The following is a 7,322-nucleotide window of genomic DNA, read 5'->3' on the forward strand; positions in this document are numbered from 1 at the left end:
AAAGGGCGAACATGTTTGGTGTGACGAAGATTCGATCCCGTGACCCTCAAATTACGAGTCGAGCGACCTAACCACCTGGCCATAACGGGCCAACTAAGTACTGAATAAATATTTGCTGTGTAGTTCTTATCAGGACTATAAGTGTAGCTACCAGTTTGGTCGCCAATTGTATTTCACCCTTTTAAGTTGCTTTTTGTCAATATACACCAACAAGTAAGACAGTGATACTCGCAATCCTACTATTCTGAACCAAACAACCTCTTTAAAATATATGGTGGAAGTTTCCTCTGTAAAACAGTGTTAACAGCTTCCATTATAGTAACGCCATGAACTTCATATCAAGTTTCTTGTTATCACTCACACGCATTCGGTACAGCCGTATCAAACATAATTGTTCATGCCAAGCTTAAGCTAATATCGCGTGACGCTAACACTTCAAAATTTGCTAAATTTCATGAAATAATAACCGTCTACCGTTTGGCGTTTTATGGCGCAATGCGACTAGGCTATATACGCCAAACATCCAGTTAAAAGTAAAGTAAGAGTATTAAAATTCTTAAAAAGGAATCAAGATAAAACAAAACAGTTTTAATTGTTGAATTAAAAACCCAAACAGCATGAAATCCAATTTTTATATTTAGTCGACAGCAGTGAGAGAGAAATTACAGTAATACTAGTCTCAAAGGACTTTCTGTAGCATAACAAATTACCATAACTCACCAGGATGACTAACAAGTAAGCACAAACATCAGCGTTAGTCACCTTAAGTTGGCCTTTTCAGTCCTGGTTTCGAGTTAGATGGCGTTAAGGCCATTTTCTAATTTCATATCGAACTTGTTGTGCTTCAAAAAGGAATCATAAAAAAGGTGTAATTTATAAATTAAAAACTTCGTGTTGAAAAGGTCAATGGTCTTTAAAAAAACCAAATGTCAACATCGCCGATGACACTGTTCAACGTTATGGAGAAACCCTGGGACAGAACATGTTTAAAATGGTGCCGTCGTTGAGAGTGGTAATGACGGCAAGAAAGTAAAATGTGGTTTATTGTGATCTGAGTGTTACACTGGTGCATCAGTTCCAGATAAAAGAAACCGATGAGTTAAAAACCTGTGACCAATGCGTAGTCTAGTTAGAACAACTTCCTCTTTCCGATTCTTATGGAAACAAGACGGCCAAAGTCCAATTGAGGGTTTTATTTGGAAAAGCTTGTTTTCACGTTGCTCACTCCAAATCGACTGCCAACTGGCACGGAGCCGAGCCTTGAATGCAGGACCATAGTCCATGTATGGAACAGGCACAGCAGTGATAGCACCAGAGTAGACAGACTTAGCTGCGTTGTCGGCGAGCTCGTTCTCGCGAATACAAACATGGCCTGGTATCCAGAAGAACTGGATATAAGTAGATGTTAAAGAAAAATGGGCCAGTCGGTTTTGAATATCAGCGAGAATAGGGTGAAAACTAACGTGAAGCGATTCCAGGGCTAACAGAGAGCTAAGTGAATCGGTATAAATAGTACAGTTTGTGTACTGCATAGCTTCTATGTGATCCAGGGCAAGAAAAATGGCGTACAATTTGGCAGTGAAAACTCAAATTGTAAACGGGATTCTGTGTGCAACAACAGAATCACGGCAAACAATGGCAGAGCACAAAGAGTCATTTGATTTTGAACCATTGGTATAAATGGGAATAGAAGGATAATTCGAAAGATGTTTGGTAAATAGAAGGTGATACTTCGAATCAGGGGTATCTGCCTTCTTCAGATGGCTCAAAGAAAGATCACATTTGGGAATAGTAATTAGCCATGGTGGGATGAACTGATCTGTGGATACTGCTATCTCATCCAAAGATAGATTCAATTCATCCAACTGCACCTGGAGACGAAGCCTAAAAGGAACAATGGCAGACCATCTATTATGAAGAAATGTGGCTCAATGAGGAAGGAAAACACAACCTGGTATGCTGTGGTAAAGATCGAAGTTTTGAAGCAAACATTAAAGAAGTTGCAAATGACAAAGGCATAGAGGGGGTTCATGAGATTCAGTGTACAAACTCTGAACTGGAGAAGTGCAGAAGGCCCCTGTGCAGAGCCGTAGCCCATGATGATGAACAGGGTCCAACATTTTCAAGGCTGAAGTTTTGGTAGAGCGATAGACCAGAGACCCATAGTCTAGTTTTGATCACATAAGGACACGATAGACTTTTTTAGCATTTAACATCGATCCGCTCCCCATGAGGCGGAAGAGAGGATACAGAAGATGTTCAGTGCCCTTGTACACTTGACATGTAGCTGCTTGATGTGTGGAATAAAGGTCAGATTATAGTCAAATATAAGCCTCAGGGACCACAGGAAGCACAGCTTCACCAATATGAAGTTCAGCATCAGGGTGAATACCTTGTTAATAGCAAAAGTACATGCAAACAGTTTTGGAGGGAAAAAGCTTGAAACCATTTGCTTTGGTCCACGTCAGTAAATGTTAGAGGGCAGTCTGTAGCTACCACTCAACATACCTTATATTTAACGACTAACACGAGATGTGGAAGTCGTCGACAGATACCGTTTGCAACAGTAGGTGTAGTTGTCCATTGATGCCATTAATCTTTATAATGAAAAGTGTGACACTCAAGACACAGCCCTGAGGGGCTCCAAGTTCCTTCGGGAAAGAATGGGAAAGTGTCGAAACAACACAGACTTGGAATCGTTAATTCATTAAAAATGTTTAATAAAAATCGGTAAATTACCTCCCAATCCATACAAGTGGAGGTCTCGCAAGATACCATACCTCCACGTTGTATCATAAGCTTTCTCAAGGTAAGAAAATACAGAAACAAGATGATATCACTTGAGAAAGGCTTCCCTGATGCCCCCATTGGCTCAGCAGTATGTTTGTGGACTTACAACGCTAAAAACCGGGTTTCGATACCCGTGGTGGGCAGAGCACAGATAGCCCATTGAGTAGCTTTATGCTTAATTCAAAACAACAACAACAGCTTCCCTGATTGATGTTTTAAGTCGAATTAGGTGGTCGATGGTGGAGCAGTCTTCGTAACCCACACTGAGTGGGTGAGAGGAGGTTGTTTGTTTCGAGGAACCAAACAAGACGAGCATTAACCATCCTCTCTAAGATCTTACAGTCAAAGCAACTGAATGGTAGTTCAAAGGAACCTTGGGATTTTTCCCAAGTTTAGGAAAAGGGAGTACAGTAGCATGGAGCCAAGCATCAGGAAAAGTATTCTCCTGCGAGCTCATATTTAAAACAACCAGAAGAATAGCAAGAGAGGCAGAAGAGAGATGGCACACCATCTTGTAATGAATATCATCAGACCCAACTGAGGTACTGCCAGACTGTTGATGAGCAAGTTCAAGTTACACCAGTGTAAGGGGTAATTATAGTTATAGATACGATCAGCCTGAAAGGAAAGAGGCGATCGTTCTTCCCGTGTTTTGATGGCAAAGAAGATGGGAGAGCAAGCAGAAGTGCTAGATGCATGAGAAAAGCTGTTGCCGAGATAACAGCAACTTCATAACCATCAGAGAACAAGACTGAGAGGAGCAGAAGGGTACTGGCCACTAGCCTTTCAAATTTTGTCCCATATGACTTTGGAACTGGTGGTAGAAATGCTAGAGGTGAGTTTAATTCAATATTCCTTCTGGCTTTGACGTCTGACCTGTCGAGCATGTGCATGGGGCTGCTGAAATGCAATACAGTTTAAAAGTGTGTGATATCTACAAAAGGTATCCCAAGCCTGTTTTTGAGCTTTTCTTGTAATGTAGCAGACAGGATTCCACCAAGGACGAAGATAATGTGGGAAACGTGTCGAGGTTTTAAGAATACACCGAGTACCTGCCTGGACAATACAGTCAGTTACTGGTGCCACACAATCATCTATTGATGTTTTACACATGATGGCAAGATGAAGTTCTGAGAGAATGGTGAAAGTAGGTCAGTCAGCCTGGTACAACTTCCATCAAGGCACGCGGGTTTGATGGCATCGATCACGGCTGATCTCTTTCAAAATGATCACTGCCCCGTGAATTACTGTTGACTCTTCAAGAAAAGTAAGTGAAAAGTGAAGGGTATCAGATAGAAAGATCCATAGCAGTAAAAGACTGACTATGTGCATGAAAACAAGTATAAGAACCAGTATTGAAGAGAGACAGATTGTGGTCCAAGAGTATATGCTTTATAGCACGACCCCAAAGGGGATTGTGTCCTTTAAAACCCCCAGTACTAAAAAGGGGGATGGTAACTGATCAATAAGGGCATCAAGGTTTGGCTGATTATAGATATCTTCAGGAGGCAGGTAGAGAGAACAAATAGTGATGGTGCGACCCAAGGAAACACGGATGGCTACAGCTTCCAAGGGTGTATCAAGTGACAAGGACAGGGTGGTCATATGCTGATCAACTAGCAATGCCACCCCACCATGCACTCGTCCATCACAACATGACATGTCGTTTCTATACAAGGAAAATTGCCAAAGGGTGACTGTATCAGCAGGTTTCAGAAATGCTTCCTGTAAGGAGTGGCACACGGAATGGTAAGAATCAATCAAATCCTTAATGTCATCTAAATTTGATCGAAAACCTTCACAGTTCACTGGATCAGTGGTCATTGTTATTTATGTGGAGGAGAATGTGGCAGGGAGATCTTCTGTTTGCGACCACGTTTTTTTCTTTATTGGACAATAAAGCAACTTGAAACAAGAACACTGTTTCATCAGATACAATGTCCACAATACCTGCTGAGAACATCCAACACTAGTACTTGGGCAAAGTGGTGTGTTAGGATTGGACCCCTCAACCACGAGGAATCTCTCCTCCTCTTCACGCTCGGCAAACACGTGGGTGGCTGTTTAGATCCCAGAGGAGATAAACTGAAAGAACAGAACATTCCCTGGGAGGTCCCCTCACTATGTACAGGAATATACCGAGGGGACCGTTTTCCAGTATGATTCTTTTGAAAACTTGAGCTGGAAACTGATAATCTAGTTTGCTTGGCTCTGCCAATACTTATACATCTCTACGTCCTTTTACCCTACAGTTTTGCTGGTCTAAATCAGCCATCTTTAATCTGATTGACGAAAACTAAAAACAGTCCATTTTTACTCTTAGGTGAAGCTGTAATAAAAATGTTAAACCAACAGCTCACTTGGCTTTTTGTGTAGGTATGAGCAAAAGTTTTTGTTAAATTTGAGCGATATTTGTTGATTAACTTTACACGTGACTTGCATATACACCACGAGACTCCTAATTGTATGTTGCATAGATCTATGAGTGTATCAAAGGTGAAAGAAAAAAATCCAAAAATTGTTTATTTGTTTTGAATTTCGCGCAAAGCTACTCGAGGGCTATCGGCGCTAGCCCTCCCTAATTTAGCAGTGTAAGACTAGAGGGAAGACAGCTAGTCATTATCGCCCACCGCCAATCCTTGGGCCATTCTTTTACCAACGAAAAGTGTGATTGGGCTGAAAGGGCGAGCATGTTTGTTGCGACGGGGATTCGAACCTGTAACCCTCAGATTACGAGTCGAACGTCTTAACCCACCTGGCCATGTCGGGCCCAAAATCCATAAAAGTTAAGTTTGTTTTTATATCAAATAGAAGTTTCTGAAGAAAAAAAAAAGGAAGAAAGTTCATCACAGTTGGATATGTTATATATCAGGTATTTATTAATGGGTTGTCTTGAAATTCGATATATGAAGTAAGAATCTAGTAGAACACATCCACACTGAAAATATGTACTCGTTTGTATTAACACAGCCTTAGATACAGAAGGTAGACAATCGCCAAACTATCTCTCCCGTTAAAACACGTAATGTGTCGTGTAGTGGGTTGTTTTTACCGCACGACACACTACCGTGTGTCTTGACAGCAGAGGAATAGTTAAAAATACTGTTTCTACTTGTATCTGTAAAACATTCTGTACTTCGTATGTGAAGTAAAGATACTTTGTAAATCTTTTAAAGTTTAAATGGAATTGTTGAATTTTTTAAAAAATATATCCTTTAGGTTTTCATTTTATCTGCATTGCATAACGAATATTGAAACAAATCTCAGACATAGCATAGCCTAGTGATTAGGACGCTCGACTCGCAACATGAGGGCCTCCGATTCGAATCCCCTTCACTGAAGTTGCTAGCTCTATCAGTCGTGAGAGCATAACAAAGTGACGGTTAATCCCACTATTCGTTGTTGTAAAAGAGTAGCCTAAGAGTTTTGGTGATGTTGACTAGTGCCCTTTCCTTTGGTCTATCACTTCTAGCGAAGATATCACTCGTGCAGCTTTACACGAAAATCAAATAAAACCAAAATATTTCACTAACTTTTAGCGTATTGTAGGAGTCTTATATTAAAAACGTATTAACTCAATAACTCAGCTTTAATTTTATTCAACTAACTACAGGATATTCCTTGTCAAACGTCCCTTGTTTTAAAATTGTTTAATTTTGTGGAACTGTACTCTGCCTTTCGGATGCTGTAATCTTCTAATTATTTCGCTTTACTACACGTGAGAAAAGCGGATATTTCTGTTCAAATTTGGCCTCAACTATCTTCCATATTACAAAAGGAAGCAATAACTTTTTTATCAGTGAAAATGATGTCAATTTTAGAGCAGTTTACTTTATTGAAAATAAAAATTAAATTCATAATTTTACAATTTGTTCTCACTAGTCATCTTGTATAAAGATTAAGTGTTCTTCAGCAATTCCACGGGTTTATGTTTACTCTATTTAGGTTACTGTAAACTACATGGAAGCTCAAAATTATGTCCTAATTGAAAAATTAACTAAGAAAATACAATCATGCAATTTTCAACATCTTGTAGCTCAACTCAAATAGCCTCCCAGTGGCACAGCGATGTCTTCGAACTTAAAACGCTAGAATCCGATTTCGATACCCGTGGTGGGCAGATAAAAGATAGCCCATTGTGTAGCTTCGTGCTCAATTACAAACGACGACTTCAACTCAAATAGTTATTAATACGTCAATAGATTTCTACCTCTGTATCATCAGTGGCTCTCAGCACGTCTAACCGATATTTGATTTCAATACACGTTAGCTGCAGCATGTAGCGATTGCGTCCATTATCCCGGGCTTTAGCTCTGTAATGTTTGCTACAGGTGTACGATACCCTTAACATATCCCCCTACGTCTTTCCCGTACTAGTGTCTGTAATTACGTTGCACCAAGGTCACTTGGCTTCAGCAAGCCAAACGATGCACTGTGGTTCTTTACTTGCACAGTTGCCATTTAGGGGGTAACGCTACTCAGTGGAGTGAGAATATGTTAAACTAACAAAAAATATTAGTTGCTACAAAATA

This window comes from Tachypleus tridentatus, chromosome 7 (assembly GCF_004210375.1).
Source record: "Tachypleus tridentatus isolate NWPU-2018 chromosome 7, ASM421037v1, whole genome shotgun sequence".
In the NCBI taxonomy this organism is placed as follows: domain Eukaryota; kingdom Metazoa; phylum Arthropoda; class Merostomata; order Xiphosura; family Limulidae; genus Tachypleus; species Tachypleus tridentatus.